The following is a 13,209-nucleotide window of genomic DNA, read 5'->3' as shown; positions in this document are numbered from 1 at the left end:
AAGTCCCAAAGACTTTTTATTATGCCAAACATCTTATTTATAAAATTTTATTTTATTTTTATTTTTTTGCAAAGTTAAAAATTGCTTTTTTACTTCTGGTACCACTACCACAATTTACAGGGCAATATACCTGACATAATGAAAAGAAGAAGAAAAAGCTACAATTGATAAAAGACCTCGGGAATGTACATCTAATTGATGCTACATCACTTTCATCAAGAGCTGCACGTTTTGCACACTGTGGCTATGATAGTCATGACCAAGAAGGGGTTCCTATTTAAGTTATAGTATATTTTCTCACTATGGATCATCATTCCTTCTGTGGCAGATTTCTACCATTCCTGTAATGCATTTGGGACAACTGTCTCAAAGTAACCTGCTGCTTTCCTGACAATTTCTCACTCTCTCTCCTGCTAAGTACTATAGCCCTTTACTTCTGAGTTTTAAAAGAAATTTCTGCTACCATATTCCACCACTTCTACCTCCAGATCCGTAATTACTGCCATAGGGACTGCCTGAGCCTCTTCAACCCAAATTGCCCCCCTTCATGGGTCCATAATTTGATTGCTGTTGTCCACTTTAATTCCCAAAATCATTATAGTTACCACCACCACCACTGTTACCTCCTAAATTTCCTCCTTCACTGTAACCATCATATCCTCTACCACCACCACCACCACCGAATCTGCCTCCTGGGTGTCCATCCTCTGGTCCACCACCACCATAGCCTCCTCCACTGCTATAACCAAGACCATCACCATCATTGCCACCATCACCTCCAAATCCATTATATCCACCCTCCCCTCCCCCATAACTACCTCTGCTGCCACTACCTCCCCCACCATTGCCTTCTCTTGCATCAAAGTTATCAACACAACCCATAAGATTGTCAGGTCCACCTCCATGACCTCTTCGTGATCCAGCAGACAGCATTTCTTGTTTAAAAAGGGCCTATTTCATTTCACAATTAAGTCCATTAATAGCTGGTATTTCTGAACAAAAATTATATTAACTATCATGATCATCAAAAGTTACAAAAGCAAATCCTCTCTATTTTCCACTCTGCCTGTCTTCCATAACTTCTCTGGTTTTAAACTTGCCATAATTTTCAAAATTGTCTCTCAAATTATATTCTTCTGTATCTTCTTTAATACCATCAAGAAAAATTCTCTTCTCTGTTAAATGGGCACCAAGCTTTATAGAATCCTCTCTACAAACAGTTTTCTTTAGTTTCACTAAACAAATGCCCATCAACCTTGTGTTGTGTGGTCGAGCACACATTGCTGCACCCACCTCTTCCACACAAGAGTAAGTCACAAAACCAAAACCCCTGCAACATTTTGTTTGGGGGTCTCTCATCACCACACAATCAGTAAAAGTCCCTATCTTTCACAATGTTTTCTTAAGCTATCATCTGTAGTTTCGAAGTTCAAACCACCAATAAACCATTTTCTTGCTGCTCTGGTTCCTTTGGATCATGGACCTCCTCCTTGCTGCGGTGCTGGCTGCAGTGAATCAACCTGGGGGCCACCCAGCCATGGTTTTATCTCCATTCTGAGACCACCTATATATAAAATTTTAAATAACTCCACAACACCTAAGCTAGAACTTGCAAAGTTGACTTTACAGAAAAGAACCCATGTTCAAAACAGAATCCTGGATGTGGTGGTCTAAAGGACATATAACATTGAAATGAAAGGGACAACTGCAGATCCCAGCAATCTCTCCTATGAAACCTTTCCCTAAGAGTGATGGGAGGATGGTCTGGATTCCTTCAACACCTGTATTTTCAACAGCAGTCATCACATAAATGCTTCAATTAAGCTATTAGGGTAGGTGTCCCCCTCGTTTAACCCTATCCCTCCTCCTCACATCTTAGGCCCTCTCTGGAGTTGCAGTCAGTAGATCACTACTATTGACCTTTGGCATCTGCCTTTTCCTTTTTGAAATACTCTTAACTTTCATCTTCCTTTACAGATCAATTCACTCACTACTTTGCTGGCCTGCCCAGTCAAATTTTATGTTATATAGTCTCAAAAGGCCATAGATCTCTACGTTTACAACTTGTGTTTTTTTTTTATTCTTTTTTTTTTAATATTTTATTTATGTATTTGAGAGAGAGAGAGAATGAGAGAGAGAGCATGAGAAGGGGGAGTGGGAGAGGGAGAAGCAGACTTCCTGCCGAGCAGGGAGCCCGACGCGGGACTTGATCCTGAGACTCCAGGATCATGACCTGAGCTGAAGGCAGTCGCTTAACCAACTGAGGCACCCAGGCACCCCTGCATTTACAACTTGTAAAACACATCAACCATTGTGATTTTACATTTGTTCCATAATCATCTATCCATTCATATTATAAAGTCCATGGGGAAGACAGATTCGTTCTGGTTTTGCTTATGTATACCCTCAGCTCTCAGCTCAAATCTTAGGTCATAGTGGGTGAACAGTAAATTTTTGCTGAATAAAAGACCAGATGACTAAAAGAAAAATGAAACAAATAGAATTTTCGGAGAGAGAAAGCAGTTGGATTGGTGGCAATAGTTTAAGTACAATAAACAGGTTGAAACCTGTCTCTGTGCATGTGTGTTTGTGTGTGCACACATACACCTATATGTTTGCATTGTTTATGAGTTAAAAGGCAGTGACAGAATGGGAATGGAGATAAGCAATGAGAAAAGCTGAAACTCAGCACATAAGCCAGTATCTGGAGTAGGGTTATCAATAGAACCTCTGAATTAGACACTCTTAGACTCTTTGTCTCCTCCATGGCTCAAACACTAAGGCTACTGTCCTTCCTCCACTCCTTTAAATATTGGAGGTTTTACTTTCTGAAGAGCTGAACAAAAGTAATCCACATTTAGAGACACAAGACAGTATTGACAGTGATAGTAAGGGTAGATGTAAGATGAAATGGAGAGAGAGGAATAAAATGACCATCTATGGCATTGCTAGGACTTCTCTTACAGTATGGGCTATCAGACTTTTGCCTTCTGGGCTGGAAATTGGAATATTTCTGTGTTCAGGTCCTCAGAAAGAGGTGAGATAACATTAGATGAGCAGGAGATTTAACGGGGAAAAAACTATAGAGACTAGAGGGAAGAAAGGAAGAGTAAGTAAGGGAGCCTTAGGACACATGTAGGTGCAGGACGAAGAAGGGCATGGGAAGGAGGGGAAAGATGAGAAGGAGGAAAAGAGCAAAGAGGAGAAGGAGTAAGAAGAGGAAGAGGGGAGGAGAAGAAGGAAAAGAAGGAGGGCAAGAGGAAAGAGGAGAAGGAGGAAGAAGAGGAGGACGAGGAGGAGAGGCGGAAGAACAGGGGCAGAAAAGAAGAAGGTGATGATAATCCAAGGCCCAGAATTAAATCAAATTCTATTTATATCAATTTACCTTTGCAAAGAGTGCCTTCAAAAAGCTTACATTAAACTCAAAATACATCTTTTGTTCCATTTCTTCATAACGAACTAAGGGAACACCCACGCATCTTCAAGTTAAATAGTATTTTTCATTTTCATCCTGTGAAATCAGATTCTGAATCCCCCACGTCTTGCTCACCCATTACTGGGTTTTCTACACATACATTTATCCAATTCCCGACACTCAGGTAACTTGAAACAGCTTGTAAGAAAAAACAAAAGTTGGTTTGGAGAAGAGCGATTTGACAGGATGGCTGAAAGCTATGCTGCAAATACATTAAGTGCCTATAGAGCACAGAAAGGTGAGTAAGTTTTCCATCAGCCTGCTTCTCAGCAAGAGGAGCAAGAAATCTGCAAGTTATGTAGATGATGTGAGTGTGTGTGTGTGTGTGTGTGTGTGTGTGTGTGTGTGTGTGTGTATAATTTTAATCTAAATTTATTCCTAAAGCATCCTCCCAGGGTAACACTAGTTATTAAATCTCTGGTTACATTTTGCAACAGAGCAAGCCTTGAAATGAATGAGCACGAGGATCAGGAATTATAACTCCTTTCATTCTGAAAATGTAATTGCCTCCAGTGTGCTATGCTCTTCACACTTGAACTGTAGATGGAGCAAATACTGGGTGTCAACTTTCAGCTTAATATTGTTTTATTAGTTTTTGCTATTAATACATGTTTCTGTTCGTAGTCATTTGCCAAAGTTTAAATTATAGCTGTAATAAATCTTTCACATCAAATATTTCATAAAATGTTTCTATCATAAAGTTATCAGGAAGAGGCTCAATGTGCCTTGGTGGGGGGTGAAGGGGGGGGTTGGATGGGTATACCAGTTGTGTGTGTGAGAAAATCATATCTTCTATATTCTCAGTTCAAAAGTTTCTATCACAGCAGTATAAAAAATATCCAAATATTTTTAAAATTTGTTTTAAATTCTTCACTGTTCCCTCTCTAACTCTAAAATACAAGTGACAAAAATCAAAATCAATGTCCCACAGGTATGAAAACCTGTTAAAGGAAATATGAAAATTTATTTCAAAAACAGACTCTCTTCAATGTATAACACTTCTCAACATGTGGACTCTTATTCCTTATGAATTTTAGACAATGTTTTGGGTTTTTTGTTGTTGTTCTTTTATAGAAATTTAGAGCTTATCATATTAGGATGTCTGATAGCAACTATCACTTCCCTATACTCTGTCCTCGTGCTTGTTCCTCCATGGGCCAGTATAGCATTGGGGTTATGTTTTTTATTTCATCATCATTTTTCCATGTGCCCCCCTTTTTTAAAATATTTTATTTATTTGACACACAGAGAAAGGAGGCACAAGCAGGGGGAGGAGGAAGAGGAGAGTGAAGCAGGCTCCCTGCAGAGCAGGAAGCTCAATGACGGGCTAGATCTCAGGCCCTAAATTCATGACCTGAGCTAAAGGCAGACCCTTAACCAACTGAGCCACCCAAGCGCCCCCACTTGTCACTTTCTGTTAATATTCCCAACTACTGACTACACAGGGAAAACTGTTATCTTACTCTTTTTCTGAGATACCTGGAAATCCTAAAATCCTATCATATAAACCTTTTCTTTTTTGATGAAAATATTCAGTTGACTCTACTAGGATGACAAGATCCTTCAAGCGATTTGAAAGAAAAAAAAAGTTACATGTCATTGGGTAAGTAGAATGACCCCTAATGTGGATGCTATTGGAGAAAAGTAAATTTGGTGGCTCACTTAGAGTTGGTAAATTGTTTTATTAGTTTTTGCTATTAATACATGTTTCTGTTCATAGTCATTTGCCGAAGTTCCATGCCTTAAAAAATTATTTGAAGGAAAAACATCTAAACACATACTACAAAATAAATCTGTGATAGTTTATATGTGTAGAAAGAAAGCAAAACATGTGAATTTTCTCAAGGTTTAATAAAAAAAATTGTTATCACCAATGAAGATAGAAATCCTGATTATTTCCAACACTGACATGGTGTAGCATACATCAATAAAGAAGATGGGAAATTTTTTAACTGCCTAAAATTCACACATGTTGGATACTTTGAATTGCTACCTAAATAGGCATTAAGTAAATCCATGATATTTAAATATTGTATACTTTTCTCATTGTTCAATTTGTTTTTCTTATAACCAGGAGTTCTGATGAAATTGTAAAGGATCCTAAGGGTATTATATTCCAATATGGTGACAGCTAGAGGAAGAGAGGTGAACAAAAACAGAATGGATAGAAACAGCAAACCCAAATGTAATTCCAAATAATATAGTTGATAAAGTTTTCACTGAAAATAAGGAATGGTATTTCTTAATAGTTCTTTGGCTTTTATTAGCATTAAAATTCTACAAATACTTTTGAGCTTCTATTGTGTTACCAAGAAACAAGAGTAAAACATTTCTACTTAGAAAAATATGTATGCAAGTCCTGACTAGCCAGTTTGAATTAAATAAAAAATGACCTTTTTTTTGGTTCAATATATATTCTAATCAAAAGAGTTGTTCATTTATCTTCAGAATCTCAGTTTATTAACTTTATTCAGAATATATTTCTTCAATTGGTTTGATGTTAAGGATCATTTTTCCCCAAAAGTTAGCTCATTTTAGTTTTGGGGGGGCCTATATTAAAAATAACAACATCATCATCAACAACAACAACAACAAACTAGAATAAAGGACTCAAAATTCAGTCCAGCTATTTCCTATCTTTGTTGTGTGCTTTCAAATTTTGGTCAGAGAAATGTTGCCTGTCACCCTGAGTAGTGGAGAAATGTTCTTATCTCAGTTAACTCTTAGTCTATATTTTATACAGGGGTACCACTGTAGACTATAGGCCAGTGAACATTAGATGGCAAAACAGGAAGGAAAAAAAAAAAACCCAAAAAACAAAAACAAAAACAAAAAAACAAAAACGAAACAAAACCTGACCTGAATCAGATAAGAGAGTGCTTATTGATTTATAAATTTGTCATGACATCTATGTTTCTATACAATAGAGGGTGGATTTTTTCAGCCATATTTCACCCTGGCAATTCAACTTGTCATGAAAATTTATCCAAAACTTCAAAACAGGCTAAGAAATTACTGGGAATATTTTCAGTTAAGTGTTGAAAGTAGCTCACATTCCCTGAGGATTATCTGATTTTCTAGGGTATATAGCTTTCTTTGACCACAGATATACTAATTATTAAGATATTTCACAATTCTGAAATATTAGAGTTTACTTTTTACAAAACTGATAGTCATGAGTATATTCTTATCTAAGAGAGTTATAAATGATTCCTCAACAATAGCAAATTCTACTGATTTCTGGTCAAGAAGAAAAGTAATCCCAAGGTTACTGTTTCTTGTCTACTAGACATTAACCACTAACCAGTCATGTACTAATTAACAAATTTATTTCTGCATTTCTTTAACTGACAAACTATAAAATCCGAATTCCTCAAAATCTTATTCAAATAAGGTTTAATATCTTACTGGTTCTTTCATTAAATAAAAATTGACATGTTCATTTTATATTGTTATGAGAATCATGTATTTAACTTTTTGAATATTATACTTTAATACTCTAACAAAAGTCTTCAACTAATAAAATAGCCCTCCAGTGATGAGAGCAGAACAAAAGGCTGATCACAGGAACATAGAGTGAGCTGGCAGGCAAACAGAAAATACTCAAATTAGAAAGCAACTAAAAAAGCTGCAGAATTAAAGAGGAAATAAAGGAATCCAGTGTCTTAGGGCAATACAAGAGTCCTGGAGCTCTAGGTCACCAAAATGGTGACCAGGCTTCTCATGGAGTACATTGATAAAGAGCAGCAAGGTAGCTCTTACCATCTACCTGCAAGTGATGTTTCAAAAATAGACATAAAAAAGAAGAGCCTGATGAGGAACTTGAAAAGACTATTTGAAAGTAAATGTAAATGTGAAATATTTCCAGGAAGTAGCATAGTACGAGTTAGAAAGCACAGGCTCCTGGGTTATAAAGAACTATGTTCAAATCCTATTGTCTCATTTACCAGAATATTACAAAATTTATGCAGGTTACTTAAATTCTCTATGCTTTTGCTTATTTCCAAAGAGAGGATAATGACACTGCCTACCTCTTAGATATGAGATATTCAGTTTGAAAGTATACATAAAGCATTTAGCACAGTATCATGCACGTACTAAAATAACTTGAAAAAAACTAGCCCTTGTTATTTTTAATAACTTGGGAAGATTTTTGAAAGATGATAGATCATCTATAGTGCATTGAAGAAGCCGTCACACAATACTAATATGGCATATAGAGGCAGGTGGATCCTGGAGGTAATGGAGTTGTCTTGATGCTAAGATAGATATAGATGCTGGATGCTTAGTCTGTCCTGACTAAGGATATTTAATAAAGAATAATTATGATCCAGATATGAGATTTCCATGCTCTAATGCAATCCAGATTGGACAAGAATAGTGTGAGACATATTAGAAACGATCTAGGAAAATCTAGCCAAGTCAAAAAGAAGTAAAACTGAACCGGACCAAAAGTGAGTATTCAGGTTGACTAAGGATATTTTTTCTACCCTTAAAAAATTGTAAGCTTAGGGCGCCTGGGTGGCTCAGTTGGTTAAGCGACTGCCTTCGGCTCAGGTCATGATCCTGGAGTCCTGGGATCGAGTCCCGCATCGGGCTCCCTGCTTGGCAGGGAGTCTGCTTCTCCCTCTGACCCTCCCCCTTCTCATACTCTCTCTCTCTCTCAAATAAATAAATAAAATCTTTAAAAAAAAATTGTAAGCTTATATCTAAATCTTTCTAAGTACTAAAATCTTTGACCTACAATTGTCATGTTCACTAAATAGAAAGCATGTACATCATGCTCTCATGCCACTATACATCCATTCACTTTTTTCAAGTCTTAATATTATCCTTCAAAAATACCACCCTCAACATAACCTACTATTGCAGTGGAAAGATCTGTGAAAAGAACCCATTTCAGAAAGGTATGAGAACAAATGGAGGATTGCACAACCAAAGAAGTAGGACTAAAGAATATAAATTTCTGTTCTCATCATCCATTCCACTTTATAAATCATAAAATGTTAATGTTGGAAGCACCACATTTATCCTTCCTAGTCTCAGCCAAAATCTGATCTCAAGAACAACAGAAGATCAACTGTTTGTTTATAACAGAATGAGATTTAGGATAAAAGAAATAATAAAATCCTCCAACGAGTCTCCCTATTGGCCTCACGTCATTAGAATGTTCTCAGTCCGTATCGTGCCAAAAATTCAGCTCCACAAAACATACGTATTTGAGCACAATGTTTCAAAGAAGTAAAACACATAACTCACTGTCACTCTGCTCTTTCTTACTCTGTTCATAACCAATGGAAACCCCCAGAATCTTAGCTTGGATCCTCTTCCTAATCTCTTGCTTATTCTGCTTCAGATAAAGCAGAAGACACATGAATCTTGGAGCTACTTCCATCTTAAACCGAGGAATTGCTCTTCATTGTGGCCAGCCCACTGAAGCTATAATTATCAATGTTCCCTGAGAGCCAAGTGGCATGATAGGATCTCTGCGAAACAGAAGGAGAATTTCTCTGGAATAATCTAAGGAATTTCTTTCCAAATCTTTTAGCTTACATAGAAGAATATAAAGCATTCCCTCTCTCTCTCATCTTTGAATACAATTGCTAGGCTTCTTTAATATTTTAGATATATCATTTTTTCCAATATTCTCTTCTTTAGGTATTTTAAATATTTCTATGTGAAAATGAGTACAAAACGTTTGGTTACTGAGTGTGGGTGGAGAAAAAAAAAGTTGTGTTAAGATAGTAAAGCAAACTCATTTCATTCTTAATAGTAGAAAGTCTCAGAGGAAATAAAAAAAAATCATATTTTATAATCCAAACTGAATAGAATGTCTGGAGAATGAACAATTCTGATCTCATAAACCCTAAAGCACACATATAAGAAAATAAAATCTTAAAAAGCAAGAAAATTAAGAACCATAAAATTAAACTGGTATGAGAAATTACATTGAATTTGTTGACTATTTTTTTTTAAAGATTTATTTATTCCAGAGAGAAAAAGGGAGTATGTGCATGAGTCAGAGGAGGGCAGAGGGAAAGAGAGGGGAAGCAGACTCCCTACTGAGTGGGCAGTCAAAGGCCTGTTCTGGATTCCCTGACCCTGAGGTCAGGACCTAAGCCCAAACCAAGAGTCAGCTACTCAACTTACTGAACCACCCAGGGGACCCAGTGACTATTTTTAAAACAATTCCCCATTTTATTTTAATATGAGCCTTACCTTCATGACAGTAAGTGGAGAAAGGACTAAAAGAATTTAATTTTTTTTAAAGGTTACTCTCCAAGAGTTGACTTTGAAGTAACTTTGAGAATAAACTTTTTAAAAGATAAATAAAGCCTCCAAATACAGCTGGCTAGGAAAAGATACATAATATGCTTTCTCGCTATTTAACTACATCTAATTTTCGACTATCAGATCTGAAAGTAATACAACTAACAATGTTTAAGTATATTGTTCACACACAGCCACCCTGGCTCACTGCTTAAACAACAACTTTCTCTGATGTTAGCAAGTAGATAAGGTTTTTTCTTTTGTTCTCTTAATGTATCTATCCAGTTTTCTTCACAGGGTAAAAAGAAAAAAAAAAATCAAGGATTTAAGCAGGGAGGTTGGGGGGTGCTAATATCTAGACAGCAGCTGCAGAAGATAATGGATGGGCTAACTTTTTTCATTTTTAATCACATGGACTAGATAAATAATTTAAAAACCTTAAATATATAATGCTCTCAAAGAACGGAAATGGACCAAGTTTCCAAAGATATTGACTTCCAAAGTGCTATATAGAGTGGCAAAGTATTAAATTTTTAAATATTCTGATCCTAATCTTTACATTACAGACTATCTGTATTGATTGGAGCACTGTGTTTTCTTTCTCCTACTGAAGGCCATTTACAGATATCACTAGCTGTCATTCTGGGAAATGCATTATTGCACCATCATTATTTCCTTACATAATCAAGAATCTGTTTGTTTTATAAGCTTTTTTTTAATACATAAAGGTTGCTATGTGGTCCTAATTTTCGTATATGCTACGGTGAGTGCTATGAAATATGTAAGCCTGATGATTCACAGACCTGCACCCCTGGGGCAAATAATACATTATATGTTAATAAAAATAATAATAATTTAAAAAGAAATTAAAAAATAAAGAGAAAAAAAAAGTTTCCTGTGTACTTATTCTTCACTGGAGTTAAGTATTATGATGACTGTTCAACTCTGAATTTGAACAGTGAAACTGGAAATCTGCTATTGCTAAAACTTCTTTAAGAGTACAAGGCAATATTTGTTAACGTATAAGGACAGAGCAGTGACTCTAAATCATTAGATCAGCTCCTAAGTGAAAAGGAGATGAGCAAATTCATCACAAGCTCTCTTTCCATAGTGCTATTAGAAAGTGAGGATTTACTATGAAAGCATTTATTGATTCACATGATAAACACTGCATACACATATGCCTTCAATTACCCAGAAACTTGATTCTTTTAGAGAGATTCCAATTAATGTATCTCCAACTATTTATAGTGTTGACCACCACATCAGGGCTAAGTCTGCTCTGTCAGGCCTACAAACAAGGAAATCAATTGATCAACTTCTCTCCTTCCCTTTGCAGCAAATACAGGCACCATGGAAAATGTCACAAAGAGGCTGATCAAATAATCATCAGCATAAAATACAAGCATTAGTTCATCCTTGGCTACTACTAAAACAAACGGTGTCTCAGCTAAGTATCAACCCTTCAACATGCTAAAAAATGATAATCATTCAAGGAAAAGAAACGAAAATGAGAACAACTTTTTACACTTTTAGGCACATTGAAATTCATCCATAAATTATGTTTAGGGCCAGTAAGATCACAAGACTCCATTTTTGAAACAATAAGATTTATCTTTTATTAAATAATTTCATTATCAACCAAGATTTTGCTCTACCCTATTCCAGTCCTGACTCTAGCATCCTCCTATCATTAACTGCCACCTAGCTCTCAGCTCTATTAGGAGAACCTCCACGGAACTTTCCTTGCTCTTGGCTAGATAATATGCAACTCTCAGCTCCATGTAATCCTTCATGACAGGATTCACCATAGTTTCAAGGTCATATTTACTTCGATCATTCTTTAATTATTGTCTGCCTCACTCACTGGGCTGTAAGCTGAATGAGGCCACCTTCCCCAACCCCTCCTGCTCCCCTCTCCTGAGTTTCCAGAACTAAGGACAGAGTTTGGCAGCCGTCAAGGAAAACTTGGATAAATACACAAATGACTGAATAAGTAAAGCAATGAATCTGTGAACCTCAATGACAGAAAAAGAACGATTAAATCTTTCTGCAGGTCTTCTAAAGACGGATTCACATAATAGCTCAGATGAACCTCAGCTCTTGGCTAACCTGTAATTTTATAAACTGGGAAAGGGAGACCTAGAAAGCTTAAATAAATAGCTAGTGACAAAGATTCTTTGCACATTGCCCTACACATCGCTACCCATTTATTATTTAAGAATTTAATGTTTTACAATAAAAGGTTTTTTTAATTCTTGCCATAAACATATGTGCATAATGCCCTCAATTACTCAAAAGGAGTTCATTCTTCAAGAAGTACTCCAATTAACACATCTCCCAAATGCTTATAGTGTTGATAAAATGAGGTGTAAGCAAATTCTGCCTTAAAGTGTGCATACAAACTAGTGGTAAATATACTTTTAATACTGTCTAATTTATATCCAGTGCAAATAAAGATGTTTGTTCATTAAAGCCCTAAATGTCTGAGAGTTGTATAATCTTTGCAGTCTTTTTTCCCTATATGCTACTATGACAGTTAAAAAAGAACAGAGTACCCTGCTGACAGATCTAAAAATTCCATATATTTTAATATATGCTGCTACCTGATGTTGTGCCATCTTATACATTTTAAATAAATGTTTCATCTTCTCTCTCTGCTAGGAGGTGATTTTACCCTGAAGGGCACCGTTTTATGAATTCAATAGCAAATACTACAGTAGGCCTAGAAGGGGCCTTGGGGGCTTTTCTTGATCTATTCTTGAATCTTCAAACAGGAGAATATCTTAACCATTATATAAACAAGTACTGGCCCCTGCGCTGACACCTTAATGAATTCAGGACAGGACTAATGAGAATTAAGCAGTGAACGTTAAAGTTTAATCATCTCTAACTCTTTACTTTAGTTCCTTTCATTCTGATTTTGCTGTGGATGCTGAATGTGACAGCATGCTAAAGGGATGGGTTGAGCTGATTTAGAAATATAGAGAGCAATATAAAGAAACATGAAAAGTTGGGATAGGAGCTTGGGGGTTCAGCAATCATCCTTTAACTGGGGAAAAGAAGAATGCTTGCAGGCCTATTATGGAACCCATTGCCCACTACAGCATTCCAGCTCCAGAATTAAGAGAGAGATATACCCATGTTGTACAGACATTAGCTGCATGCCTAATCAGAATCTCATATTGCATTTTAAGGTCACTTCCCTGTCTGGTCTTTATCTGCATTTCCTGAATATTTTAAGTCTATATTGATTTCTCTCATTTATGTGATGTTGCATCTAACTGTGACAATGCATTCTGAGTTGCATACACTTATTTATTTTGGCTTTTTCTTTTTTATATTTTCCAATTATTATTTTTAAGAAGAACTACAAAATTCCCATCTTTACTATAGACATCTTAAGGACACAGTTTAATATTATATATATTTTTCTATTATTAAAGAAATAGTTATTCAAGAAA

At 36.1% G+C, this 13,209-nt stretch overlaps 1 pseudogene; it reads right to left on the bottom strand.

Annotated features, from left to right (window-relative positions):
- Positions 1-459: 459 nt before the first annotated feature.
- Positions 460-1,553, bottom strand: LOC125082972 (heterogeneous nuclear ribonucleoprotein A3-like; annotated as a pseudogene).
- Between the last annotated feature and the right edge of the window lie 11,656 nt (positions 1,554-13,209).

Source organism: Lutra lutra, chromosome 13 (assembly GCF_902655055.1).
Source record: "Lutra lutra chromosome 13, mLutLut1.2, whole genome shotgun sequence".
In the NCBI taxonomy this organism is placed as follows: domain Eukaryota; kingdom Metazoa; phylum Chordata; class Mammalia; order Carnivora; family Mustelidae; genus Lutra; species Lutra lutra.
The sequence above is the reverse complement of the archived record's forward strand: the minus strand, read 5'-3'. Positions and strand labels throughout refer to the sequence as shown.